Raw genomic sequence first — 13,191 nt, 5'->3', positions numbered from 1 at the left:
CAGGTAAAATAAAATATTATTGATTAAGCATGCCAGGACAGTAATCAATCAAATCATTTTTTACAAATTCTGTTTTGATCATGGCATCTAAAAGAGCTAAGTTCCTTTACATATATGATATGCTTTTCACACAAAAGGCATTATTGCTATTAGCAAAATAATAGCAATATTACTTAGACTTATATACGGCTTCACAGTGCTTTACAGCCCTCTTTAAGCAGTTTACAGTGCTAGCATATTGCCTCCAAAAATCTGGGTCCTCATACCAACCTTGGAAGGATGGAAGGTTGAGTCAGCCTTGAACTGGTGAGATTCAAATTCCCAAACTGCTGGCAGCCGGCAGTCAGCAGAAATACTCTGCAGTACTGCATTCTAACCACTGCACCACCATGGCTCAATTATTATTCAGATAATAAAGAACACTTTAAATTACAGAAGGTATCACCAGTGATTATGACATTTACTACTGCAAGAAATTTAAAATGAGAAGTAAACACTAAACAAAATACAATTTATTTTTTTAAGCTTTTGGTGATTATGGAGAAATATATAAACTCAAAACTCTGACTGAAATTGTATTGGAAGTTTCACTATTGATTTTATGAACTCAACTGACAGTTTCCTACCATGATATAATGCTACTAATTAATTAAGATTGAGGGATTTCAAACAGGTCCTGGCATGAGAATGCTTTTCTTTTTCTTGACAGTTTTTCTATGAATAAGAAGCAAATGGCTTTTCCAAAGGGAATGATAAATGTCTTATTTCCTTGGTTTTCACACTTTATATTGAATTAAATGATTCCTAGAGTTCTGTTTAATATATCTTCCCTTCAAGGATTTATGTTAGGATTTCAACCAATGTATGAAACAAAAGTAAGACCTCCCTCCCCTCCCTCCCTCCCTCCTTCCCTGTGTTCAGGAGAGCCAAATATGTATTGTTTGCATTGAACTATCTGGTGGATTCCATTTTCCTTTAAATAAAATACTTCGGTTTCCTGAGTGGAATCCTTTCTTGAATCTTAGCAGTTCTGTTTTAATTACAGTCTGTTGGTGTTAAACAGACTGAATCATTAGAAGAGGCAATGCAACTCATTTTTTCACCTCAGCATAATCATCAGTGGTATGAAGTGATGTTCTATCTCCAAACTCTACTTGGTTTGTATCTCTTAGGGCCTTGATGGTGAACCTAGGGCACAGATGCCACAGGTGACATAGAGAGCCATATTTGGTGGTATGCCAGCTGTCAGTTCCGGTGCATATGTGTGCATGCTGGCCAAGTTATTTTTTGTCCTTCCGGAGGGCCGGGGGAGGCCATTTTTCTCCTCCCCAGGCTTCAGGAAAGCCTCCGGAGGCTGAAAAATGGGCCCAATGGGCCAACCGGAAGTTTGTTTCCGAACTTCTGGCTGGGCTGTTGGGGCCGTTTTTCGCCCTCCACAGTCTCCAGAGGCTTTCCTGAAGCCTGGGGAGGGAGAAAAATGGCCCCAGTGGGTCAACTGGAAGGGGTCGTTTTTCACCCTCCCCAGCCTTTACTGAAATCTGGGGAGGGAGAAAACGGCCTCTCCCAGCTCCCCAGAAGCCCTCCAGAAGCTGGAAATGGCAATTTTGGCACGCTGTAAGAAAAAGGTTCACCATCACTGTCTTAGGGAGTGTCTTCTACCACAGAAACACAATTTTTATGTTGCTATTCCAGTACCCCTTTTTGGCAAAATGATATAAATTGTCATATGACTGTGTGTCAGGCATAAAATCCTCTTATCTTTGCTACCAGTTCGGAACCGGGAGTACGCAACACTTCTGCGCATGCACAGAGTGTCCGTGATGACATTTGGGTGGGTAGATGGAACCTCCTGCCACCACCGCTACTGGTTCACCTGAACCGGGGCAAACTGGCAGAATACCACCTCTGCTCTGGTGTGTGTGTGTGTGTGTGTGTGTGTGTGTGTGTGTGTTTACCTGGCCTTTCTGAACTTCAGAATTGAATCATAAGTACCTGGAGAGGGTGGAATCATAACTTTGAACACCCACTAAGCAATTGGTCATAAAGGATTATCTATGTGCATGTTTGTATTGTGTATGTCACTAAAAGTCGCATACAAAAATAGGTTACTTTAAAAAAAAAGTATTTGCCAAAATATGATTATAAGGAAAACTATATACAGAAATGTATATAGGTAGTTTTCGACTTACAGCGGTTCACTTAGTAACCATTTGAATTTACAATGATAGTGAGAAAAGTGACTTATGATCATTTTTCACCATTATGACTGTTGCAGCATCACATGGTTTACATTCGGATTCTTGACAAATGGTTCATATTTATGACAGTTGTATTGTCCCTGGTTTATGTGATCCCCTTTTGTCATCTTCTGATGAGCAAAGTCATTGGGGAAGTCAGGTTCACTTAACAACTGTGTAACTAATTTAAAAACTGCATTTTTCTTGCCAAATGTGGCAAGAAAATGCATCAAATGGGGCAAAACTCACTTTACAATTTTCTCACTTAGCAACATAAATTCTGGATGCAGTTGTGGTCATAGGTTGAGGACTACCTATACATTAGGAACTATAATTTTTATCTTGACTTTCTTGCTCTACAGTATATTGGCTTTCTCCAGATGTGTCGATATTACCATTCTCAGAATTCTAGCCAGCATCTCGGGAGTATTAATCCTTCACATTTTATAGGCATCAGGTAGGGGAATGGTGGCTACATGCAATGTACTCAATCTGTCCTAAAATGGTATGCTAGAAATAGAGTAAACAATTACTGATTCACTGGTTAGTGATTTATATAATTTGTCTTAAGTTCCTGTGTTCTCCCGATTCTTTTTGGTGCAATGCTTGCTTAAACGTGCATCCAAGAACGAAAAACTCTGTTTGAATTAGACCTTTCTGTCACCTATTAAGTATATGATAGCTTTAGTTGGGAGTAAAGAAAATGTGCACTATGATCACATGCTGTTCACAGTATGCATTTTCTTTCCTCTAACTAAAGCCTTAATATACTTAAGAGGTGATATCAAGGTTTGTTTGGTATTCCATATATCTAACATAGTACACTAGCAAATGTTGATGCATTTGGAGCAGCAGAGAGATATTGCTTAAATTTAAAGCAGTTTATTGTCTGTAGCTATTGGAAAACAGATTTTCACAATGATTTATTATGATGACAATGAAGATCCCAAAACGTACTCTTGCTATTGTGCTCTGCAGATGAATTATTGGAGATTGCAAACAGCATGTTATTTCATATATGATTCCACATGAAATCTCTTTTCTTTTTTCTCCCTATGATGATTCACATATGGAGTAAATGGGGCTTTAATTCTCTGGGATTTTAAAAAAAACTCACTATGTTGGTTCAGAAAATGTGGCTGCATCAATGTCTGAACACCAAAACCATCTGATTCTTTCTGAGATTCTGGATACAAAGCCTTGCTAGATTAAACTGATAGCTTTGCTCAAAATCTCTTTATGGACTGTTAATCACCAAAGCCTGGATTATAATATACCACAAATGTTTACAAAACAAGAAGTTATTTTTCTATAACTCTGATTGGATAAGCTGATCAAGATCTGAATGGCATTTTCTTGAGCAATAATCCTGCATTAGAAGAAGATTTCAAAGAATCATAATAGTAACAGCAACTCTTTTGGAAAGCTACTTCTACAGGGCGGGGCATAACCTTTTCCTAGGGGGTCACAGCAACACTTGTAATAACAACACAAATAATTCATACACCATTCGAAAGCCCATCAAAAACTGAGTTTATTGACACGATTTAATAGTCAGTATGACCACCATTAGCCCTTCGAACAGCATTCAAACGAGGTGGATAAGAACACAACAAATCTTCAAACAGTTCCGTTCGATTTTCCAGATTTTCCAGAGGGCGGGGCATAACCTTTTCCTAGGGGGTCACAGCAAGATCGACAGCAGTTTACAACTTCCGCGACACCTCATTTTAAAGCCCATAAAAAACTGAATTGAATGAGCTATTAAATGTTAAATTTGTTTCGGTTGAAACTTTGAGAATGAATTTGGAAACTGTTGAAAAATCTGGAAAATCGAACGGAACTGTTTGAAGATTTGTTGTGTTCTTATCCACCTCGTTTGAATGCTGTTCGAAGGGCTAATGGTGGTCATACTGACTATTAAATCGTGTCAATAAACTCAGTTTTTGATGGGCTTTCGAATGGTGTATGAATTATTTGTGTTGTTATTACAAGTGTTGCTGTGACCCCCTAGGAAAAGGTTATGCCCCGCCCTGTATGTTTCAAAAATTAAAAACATATAGTTTTTTAAATTACAATATTATTAGTCCCTGTATAAATATTCACCCAGAGGTTCTTGGGGGAAACAATGTGACAATTTTAATACCATTGATGAATACTTTATCTGAATATTTCATATTGTAATTGCCAATATTGTTCTTTTATTAATCTACAGCATGGGTTGTCAACCTGGACCTACCACCAACTAGTGAATGTTTCGGAATTCCAGGTGGGTGGTAGGGACTTCAGAGGTTAAAACCTCCTTTTGAGCATGTGGGTAGGCGCGAGCGCACACATCAATAAACTATTGTGCGCATGCACGCAAACAAGCAAACACGTGGAAACCGATAGCAAGGACAGGCAGATAGGTTTTGTTAGCTTATAAAATAAAGCGGAGCAAAGCAGTTGCAAAATAGGAGAAAGAAAAGTTATAGGTAGGAGGAAGGTAAAAAAAGGAGATAAAAAGGAAAAGATAAAAAAAATTACAAAAAAAGGGAAGAAAAATAGAGAAAAGGGAATAAAATAAAGGAGAAGAGTAAGCAGTGTTTAGTTTGGCTCATAAATTAAGCTTTGTTATCTTATAAAATAAAAGAAAATAATAAGTAAAGGAAGAGGAAGGAGAAAATAAAAAAGTAAAAAAGAGATCCTTGATATAGTGAAATACTATAAGAAAGGTAAAGAAGAAGGAGGAAAAGGAATTTTGTTTTGATGGTGACACTTAATAAAAATTGGCACCTAATACAGCATTGTTTTTGGCGTTTATAATAAAAGGGAAAAGAGGAGGGAAAAAGCACTGTGTGGAGTGCAGATCAAAACGTAAGAGTAAAAGTAGTTGTTAAATTGTGAAACAAATTTAGAACCCATGTCTGAAAAAAAGAAGTATGCTCATGTTCCACACTTGCGCAAAAACTGGTGGGCGGTAAGGAAATTTTTCCATCAAGAAAGATCCATGAGTGGGCGGTAGGTAGAAAAAGGTTGACTACCACTGATCTACAGACTATTTAAATACATGCCTTCCTCTCCCTCTCTCTCCCTCCCTCCCTCCCTCCCTCCCTCCCTCTCGTTATACACATATGTTCGCACCCACTTTAATTTGATTTGTGTCAGTATAAACACTACTGCCTGCATATCCACCTTGACATTGCCTGATGTTGCCCCAGAGTCTTATGGGGTTGGAAAGAATCATCTTTGTGTTTTATTTAAGTTTATAAATATTAAAAGCTTAGATCGATGTAATTCAAGACATCCATAATTTAATTTTAATTTACCAAAACTGCACCTCTTCTTGTGGAAATGTAAATTTCTTTATTATGTAATGAAAACAGTACAAATACAAATTACCCATTAGAGTCAGTGTAATAATTAAAATATGTCTAGGTACTTAAAATATATCCACATACAATTGAAATATTTTTGATAGGCTCTTATAACGGATGACAGTATCAGAATGGATTTGCCTTTTGTGATTCCTATTTCTGTGCCATCAGTGTTGATTCTTAGCAACCAGATCTTCTCCAGGAAATCTGCTTTCTCTATAACATCTGAAATTTTTAATTAGCTTGAATGAGTAGAAATCCATGGACACTTTTCCTTGTTAGTAATGAAAATGCAAACCCTTTATTTTTGTGCCCATAAGATGCTAACAATATTAATATTGATGACTGGCAGTCCTAATCAATAATACTAGCTTACAATGTTGTTGCAGCATGCTAGAAAGACAGACCCCATGAGTTCTAGTCCCATCATAGCCATGAAAGCCAGCTAGGTGATCTTGGGCCAGTCTCTCTCTCTCTCAGCTCTATTTACCTCATAGAGTTGTTGTTGTTGTGAGGAAATAGGAAGAGAAAGGCGTGTTGAATATCTTGATCCCTTTAACTTATTTGTAAAAATAATAAAGGCATAGTACAACTAAATAAAATTGTTGCATTTCATTGATTTTGAGCTTACGTCTTTTGACTGACCCACCTGCTTGGCTTACTTTTTGCATTATTGTTCCCAATATAATTTAAAGGCTGCACACCCCTATTTTATACCAACAAGTAATTTTCCTTCATGGATTTGAAAGCATCTTAGTATCTTAGTCTTCAAAACCAATAAATTTTCTTCTGTCTTTTGAAGTTTTTTGGGGGTGTGTGTGTGTTCTTTTGAATCAATATTGACTCTAAATTAGTTCCTGCAATTTTCTTGACAAGATTTCAGAAGTGGCTTGCCGTCAGTGGTGGGTTACGGATCCTGGTGCAACTGGTACGGTGCAACGGGGCCCAGTATCCACCACATGACCATGCACAGTGCGCGGGCATGCATCCTTACCTCTTGCAATGCCTCTGTGATGCTCCAGCTGCTTGGTGGAGCGTTGTGCAGGCACTGTGCACTCTGTGCGCGTGTGCAGAAGCGCCGAAGAGCTCAAATATAGGTAAGGAGCTCGGGAGGGCAGGTGGACCTTCGGGAGCACCGTACCAGAACAGTACCCAGTACTCCGGGTAGGTACTGATACGCCCGTACTGGGGCATACTGTCTGCAACCCACCACTGCTTGCCATGATTCCCTTCCTAGGGCTGAGAAAGAATGTTTGGTCTGATGTTACTCATTGGCTTTGTACGTAAGGTGGGATTTATAGTATCCTGGTTTCTGGCCTGCTTTAACTATTTACACCAATATGGCTCTCTTTCAAATAAATAAAAAGTAAAAAAATGAAAAGTCCATATCATATCCAATCCCAAAGACCATTATTTTCTATTGAGTTTTAATAACTGAATAGACTGTGACTAAGTTATATTATCTTTTGAGTTTGTATAGGGCCTTTGGAAGCAAGGGGAATGGGGCAAAGGTGTGCTGCTGCCGGCATTACTGCCAGTTTGGTGCTTGCATGTGTGCCTGACATACGCTCTGCGTGCATGCACAGTTGCGTGTAAATAGGACTGTGCATGAGCAGAACATTAAAAAATTCCCCAAAAACAGGCTGCAGCAACTGAGGAACTGGTTCGGAAGTGTGGCCAGCCTGAGTCATTGCTGGTTTTGCAACCCAGGCCATTATTCTACCACCAAATCAGGCCAAACTGGTAACAACCCACCTCTGGAATGGGGCGAGTAAGAATAAATACAGACACAATTGCCATTATTAATCAAGATTGCTCATTATATGCATCAACATAATTTTGCATCTATGTGAACTACTACTAATGGTCTATGATACAATTCTCATGTATCTAAGAATATTCAACTCAATTTAGTATACTTTTTGGGGATAGGACTCTTACAGGTCATTTATCTGCTAAATTCTTGGTGTTATCTCCCCATGGTCAAGTTTAGAAACCCCAATTTAACACAGAGTTTCATATATCCTCTGCTACTGAAACTGTATATTGAGTAATCTCTATTAAAAATGGAAATTATTTTAATTTGTAACCATTGTTTTTTTAAAAATAATTTCTTAAATATCCTGAAGTTTCTTGAATGTAAAAAATAATATATTGTTAACATAGAAAGGCAGAATATGTATTAGTGACCCATTATTTATTTTAAGTAATTACATTGTGGTAAAACAGAAATGTCTGTTTGTAACATATATCTGACTCCTGGCAAAAGTAAACATATGCAGACCTTGGGAATCATGAAAATAGAATTATGTTTTCAATTATTCTCACATTTCTTTATTTTGTCACGTGTAGTTCATGTTCAGTATTTTCAGTTAGGAATTAGAAACAAACCTAACTTTTTTTTTATTGATGTATAATTTATGGCCTACTTTCCCTTCAAAGATTGGTGCCTAGATGACTGCAAATAAAGCTAAGAGATTGATCTTGAGCCAGCTCTGTTGTTTTAGTTTTATTTCAGACTTGTGATGATGATAAAAGGAGATGGACTGAAATCCCTAGCTAATAGCTATCATACTGATGGAGAGGATTGATCTATCTACTTTTTGTTTGTTTGTTTAAAGTGACTGGTAGTATTTTTCTAGATGGACATTTTTCTAGCCCTACTTAGAAATGGCAGAGATTGAATCAACAGTTTTTATCATGTAAAGCATATGCTCTAGCTTTATACTGTACTCCTACCATCTTTGGAAGATTTATTTATTTAGTTAGAAAACATGTTTAGTTTTGTGTTCTTTAATTCTGGGAAGCTCACAACCACAACAATAAAAGCATTTAAGGAGCAATAAAAAACCCAACATCCCCCCTCCCCAAAAAAACCTAGCCAAGTACTCCAAAGAAACACTCTCCAGAAACACAACAAGCGCTGGACTCTAGCCTCAGTGCTTGGAGAATAGCCAGCTTTTAAGGACTTCCAGAAGGCTAGAGAAATCTGTTGGATCTACCAGGGGCAGAACCTGCCCTTGAGAAAGTGCACTTTCAGCCCCTTTGGATGTCAACCTTTAAGGGAAGGGACCTGAAAGGCATCCACCTTACCTAATTTGATGGAATGAGCAGATACTCTCAGAGAAAGCTAGTTCTGCAGGTCACTATGCAGCGGTGGGTTTTACATTTTGTTACTACCGATTTGCCGTGTGTGTGCCCACTTTCTGTGCATGTGCCTGGTCTCAAAACGTCCCTACATAGGACGGCATAAAGCTGGGGTGGGTGGGCAGGCTGCTACTGGTTCGGGCGAAATGGTTCGAAGCGGCTGAATACCACCTCTGATGCTATGCAGAGCTTTAAATATGACAACACTATATGAATTGACAGCACTGTATGAATTGAATTTAAAGTTGCGAAAAATGTATCATATTAATTAAATATGACCATAAAGAGATAGTTTGAAATATTTTATATATAAGTTCTTGAAAGGAAGTTATTTTAGTTAATTAATTGAAACATTTATAGCCCTCCCTACTTTCATAAGCATAAGATAAAATTAAGCAGTATATTAAAAATCTAAAATTGTACTAACCAAAATTCAATAATGGAAAGTCACAGATTTTTAGCAGTGCCAGTAGGATATGGCCAGGCTGTGATTAAACTTTGAATGCAGAGTAAAAACAACAGATCTTTACCACTGAAAAACAAATGCTTTTGATATCAGCCCAGCCTCCAGAAAAGAAACGTTCCAAAGCAGAGGATGTCCAACAAAGCACATCTTCTTTTACATCCCCACAAAGCACCTCCCTCAAATATGAGGTGCTGAGGAGATCCTAATATCTAGGCATGTACATACTGGGAGCAATGTTCTCAAATACTGACCTTCTCAATTATATAGAACAGGGGTGTTAAACTCATGATGAGATGTCGTCACATTATATATCACAACTTTTTTCCCCTTTTGGTAAACCAAGGGTGGACATGGCCAGCACGTGACACATCTGGCCTGTGGGCCGACAGTTTGACACCCCTGATAATGTAGAACCTTTAATATCATTACATGATCTTACGTTTGATTAGTAAAATATAGTAGAATTCATTTAGTGTCTCATGGCTCTAAATATGTTCCAGATTATGAGCACATTGTTGCATTCTGTACTACTTTCAGCTTCTGTATCATCTTTAGACTCATATAAAGAATATTGAAGTAGCTTAACTGTTGTATATTGTGTTGTGTTGAGGGAAAGACGCAGGAGCCATGGATCAGAGAGTAAGATGTTTATTAGTAGGTGACAAGCGATTCAGAATGTGTTACAACTGTCACAGTATTTATACTCTCAGGTACCAACTGTCATTTAACTGTCATTACAACCACCAATCACAGGCTGTGCTTCGCCCAACCAATTAGAACGCAGCACGCGTTCTAATTGGTCGGGCGAAGCACAGCCTGTGATTGGTGGTTGTAATGACAGTTAAATGACAGTTGGTACCTGAGAGTATAAATACTGTGACAGTTGTAACACATTCTGAATCGCTTGCAACCTACTAATAAACATCTTACTCTCTGATTCCATGGCTCTTGCTTCGTTCCCCTCACAATTTACAACACTAACTAAAAGGTTATCAGAGTATGGGCTACTGGTCCATACGATATTGCCATTCCTGTCTGCAGCTGACATACCAGTTGCAGCTTCTAAATGTATTCTGGGTTGGAGAGATCATTTTGGCCTTGACTAATAATTGAATCTCGCAGGACATCAAAGTTCTGCACCTTCTCTTTCAGAATTACTTGAGTCCCCTACTTTCTCTACTTTCATGAGAAGGAAAGATAATACCAAACTCAGACTCCTCTGATGAATCCACTCAAACTTTTTGTATAGCAAGTGTGACAAAATACATCACTATAGGATCCCATAACTTGACATTTGGGACTGAGCAAGCTATCATAGTCTGGAGAAGAACTGCTGCAAATCAGGGCTTCCTACTGCAATCCTAGAAAGTCACCTCAACAAGAAACTAGTTTTGATGATATCAAAAGCCACTGAGAGAGATCAACAGTGTTGTATTTCCACTTCTGATCATGATTTCATGCAGTTGGTTTCCAAGAAGCTATGGATGCAGGTATTCTGTCATTTTCTGTGGGTGATCATGTTTTGTTAAATGGTTGTGAATACATTCGTTTTAATTTGTTCTCCAGCAATCAGTTACAGTTCTGAAAAGGTCTCCCTATTTTTTATGATAGCGTCTGAAAATGAAGTTTGCAAGTGAGCAGTAGTTTAGATTAAAGCTAGTAAGTATGATAATGAACAATAGAGGCATGTTTTTGTTAGATTAGAAATATTATTTCTTAGAACTCAAGGTGCAAATTATGCTGTGCCATGATGTTTCTTTCAAGCACGTAAGATAAAATTAACATATCTAAATTGGATCAGCCTGAATAGGTTTCCCTGCTGTTTCATCTTCTCAGCTGCAGTCAGGCCCGCAGGTGGATCCAAACAGTAATTTCAAGTCCATTTTCAAAAGTCTTACTCCAGTAAATAATTATAGTAACTTTACATTGATTCTGTGCAGTAAATGTCAGCAAAAATATTTTACATACACCACACTGAAAGCTAATTTGAATTGCAAATATAAATAGTTTTCATTCATTTTGTTCCTAGAAAACAATTTCAACTAATGTTTTTTAATATATATATATATATTATAGGTTTTTAAAACAGATTTATATCTCAAAAGGATAGAATTATGCTAATTATGATGTAATTAATATTTAGATCAATAAGTTATGGTCAAAGACATCTAGTCTCCTGGCACTTTAAACCACAAACTCATTGGGTGACTGTGAACATGTCTGTTATACCTAGGTATCCTGTATTTTAAGATTGTTGTAAAGATGAAAAGGCTGATTATGAAAATATTGGAAAGCACTTCTTCTTGGAGCATAGGGATAGTGAAAATACAATAAATAAAACAGTGTTCCTTTACTTCTTTTCCTTGAAAATCCACTTTCCAGAACAGCCAGGAATTGAATATATTCCAAAGGTGTTAAATGCAAGGGATATGAATGGCATCAGACTTCTGTGTGCTGGATCTGAACATTGGATGTCATCTAATTGCACATCTAGGGTTCCTGGAGGCTCTATAAATAATAAAATTGTAAACAAAACTATTATCATAGTAGTGTTTTTCACAGGCTAGAATGTTGCTAGATTTTATCTTTCTTTGATTGCTTTTGTGCTTTTTATTTCTTATAAATCAGGGGTTCAGAAAGTTCATTTTTTGCCCATACAGTGGGCAGGACAGAGGTTTTTTGGGGGAGTGGGAGTAGATTTTAGTATTTGCAAAGAGACAAAATGGTTATTCAAAGTCTTACAGGACTTTGTTATCATCTTCAACTTTTAAACCATTCTAGAAAGAGACTCTAGAAAGAATTCAGAGAAAAGCAACAGAAATGATTAGGGGACTGGAGGCTAAAACATATAAAGAACGGTTGCTGGAATGGGGTATGTCTAGTTAGATGAAAAGAAGGATTAGTGGTGACATGATAGCAGTTTTCCAATATCTCAGGGGCTGCCACAAAGAAAAGAGAGTCATGCTATTCTCCAAAGCACCTGAGGGCAGAACAAGAAGCAATGGGTGGAAACTAATCAAGGAGAGAAGCAACTTAGAAATAAGAAGAAATTTCCTGACAGTTAGAGCAATTAATCAGTGGAACAACTTGCCTCCAGAAGTTGTGAATGCTCCAACACTGGATGTTTTTAAGAAGATACTGGACAACCATTTGTCTGAAGTGGTGTAGGGTTTCCTGCCTAAAGAGGGGATTGGACTAGAAGACCTCCAAGGTCCCTTCCAACTCTGTTATTCTTCTTTTTAAAAATTTTTAAAACCTTTATTGAAAATTATAAACTTTAAAATACAAATACCTTGAAAAATAGTTTTGTATAAGTTACAATCTTTTTTGACAGTACTAACATAATCATTTGTTATTCAAATACATTTTATACATTCCTAATTATTCCTATATCTATACATCTATGTTTCTAAGCTATATATTTCATGTTCCTATTATTTATCCATTGATGCCAGTTTTCCAAAACTGTATAATATTCTGAGTCTTCGTTGTCCCTTAACTTCAATGTAAGTTTATCCATCTCTGCAATCAAAAATCTTTTGGATTATCAAGCAGTCTGTCGGCATGGTATCACTAAAAAAAATGTTTCCAACATTGTATGAGTGCTATTCTTGCTGCTGTAATTATGTGTATAATTAAATGTTATCTTTTTTGTATACCAACTCTGTTATTCTATTCTATTCTATTCTATTCTATTCTAAAACCTATCCCAAACTTGATGCCACCCACTTGTTAATGCAATTCTGGATAATACAAGTAATGCACTCATGCTATCAGTAATTTATTTGGTTCTGCATATTTCAAAACTTTTGTACTTGAGAGAAATGATGATCTATTAAGAGTAAGAAAGATGGAGGAAAAAACTGAATTTGGATATAAAATTGAACAAATTTGGTAAAATAATAAATTGATAATTAGGTTTATGTCTCTCTTACGTTATATACTAATATTATAATTTCTAGAATTTATTATATGGAACAGAATG

General features: G+C 37.0%; 1 protein-coding gene across 5 annotated transcripts in view; it reads left to right on the top strand.

Annotated features, from left to right (window-relative positions):
- THSD7A (thrombospondin type 1 domain containing 7A) overlaps positions 1-13,191 on the top strand; it is a 292,617-nt gene that overhangs the window by 41,021 nt on the left and 238,405 nt on the right. Inside the window, exon 1 of one of the 5 annotated variants that reach the window (XM_087712746.1) lies at positions 10,512-10,696. The exons of the other annotated variants lie outside the window; for them this stretch is intronic. The gene's annotated coding sequence lies outside the window, so the exon portion shown is untranslated. Of the gene's footprint in view, positions 1-10,511; positions 10,697-13,191 lie in introns of those variants that run through there. 5 annotated transcript variants of the gene reach the window in all.

This window comes from Thamnophis sirtalis, unplaced genomic scaffold (genome assembly GCF_051295495.1).
Source record: "Thamnophis sirtalis isolate CommonGarterSnake01/CBP01778 unplaced genomic scaffold, rThaSir2_p1.2 scaffold_4, whole genome shotgun sequence".
NCBI classification, from domain to species: Eukaryota; Metazoa; Chordata; class Lepidosauria; order Squamata; family Natricidae; genus Thamnophis; species Thamnophis sirtalis.
This window is presented reverse-complemented; position numbering and strand designations above follow the sequence as displayed.